The following is a 1,287-nucleotide window of genomic DNA, read 5'->3' as shown; positions in this document are numbered from 1 at the left end:
TATATTATAAGAAATTATTATGAACAAATGATTATACTCAACTAATCACAAAGATATTGGAATCCTATACTTTATATTTGCTATATGAGCAGGTATAATTGGATCATCAATAAGAATAATTATTCGAATTGAATTAGGATCCTGCAGATCCATTATTAATAATGACCAACTNTATAACTCTATCGTAACAGGACATGCATTTATCATAATTTTCTTTATAGTCATACCATTTATAATCGGAGGATTTGGCAACTTTTTAATTCCACTAATAATTGGATCACCAGATATAGCTTACCCNCGTATAAATAACATAAGATTTTGACTCTTACCCCCATCAATTATACTACTCACCTTAAGAAGATTTATTAATTCAGGAGCTGGAACTGGCTGAACAGTATACCCTCCCTTATCCTCAAGAATTTTCCATAGGGGAGCCTCAGTAGATTTAGCAATTTTCTCTCTCCATATTGCAGGAATTTCATCAATCATAGGAGCTATCAACTTCATCTCTACAATTATTAACATAACCCACAAAAATTTTTCAATAGACAAAACCCCTCTCATAGTCTGATCTATTTTAATTACAGCAGTTCTACTCCTTCTTTCCCTTCCTGTATTAGCCGGAGCAATTACAATACTACTAACAGATCGAAANCTTAATACTTCATTTTTTGACCCAGCGGGTGGAGGAGACCCTATTCTTTACCAACATTTATTTTGATTTTTTGGACACCCAGAAGTTTATATTTTAATCCTTCCAGGATTTGGAATAATCTCCCACATTATTATAAGAGAAAGAGGAAAAAAAGAAACATTTGGATCACTAGGAATAATTTATGCAATAATAGCTATTGGATTCCTAGGATTTATTGTCTGNGCTCACCACATATTTACAATTGGAATAGATGTAGATACACGAGCATACTTCACTTCAGCAACAATAATTATTGCNGTACCCACAGGAATTAAAGTCTTTAGATGAATTACAACATTACATGGAACCAAAATAAANCTAAACTCCACTATACTATGATCATTAGGATTTGTATTTATATTCACCATAGGAGGATTAACTGGAATTATACTATCTAACTCATCAATTGATATTGTATTACATGACACATACTATCCCTGACGAAAATAAGAAGCTTTACAGAGCGTTGATAACCGTTTAATGAGAGTTTTCTGAGAGTTTATACGCTTTCAAACTTTATAAGAATGCTTATATAACGCCAAAAGGTTTGAACTCTTTTGGAACGCTTATCAAACGCTATATATAATGTTTTC

General features: G+C 32.1%; 1 pseudogene; it reads left to right on the top strand.

The window, feature by feature from the left end:
* Positions 1–53: 53 nt before the first annotated feature.
* Positions 54–1,061, top strand: LOC109863007 (annotated as a pseudogene).
* Positions 1,062–1,287: the final 226 nt, after the last annotated feature.

Source organism: Pseudomyrmex gracilis, unplaced genomic scaffold (genome assembly GCF_002006095.1).
Source record: "Pseudomyrmex gracilis isolate BER0280 unplaced genomic scaffold, ASM200609v1 scaffold_2878, whole genome shotgun sequence".
Lineage (NCBI taxonomy): Eukaryota > Metazoa > Arthropoda > Insecta > Hymenoptera > Formicidae > Pseudomyrmex > Pseudomyrmex gracilis.
This window is presented reverse-complemented; position numbering and strand designations above follow the sequence as displayed.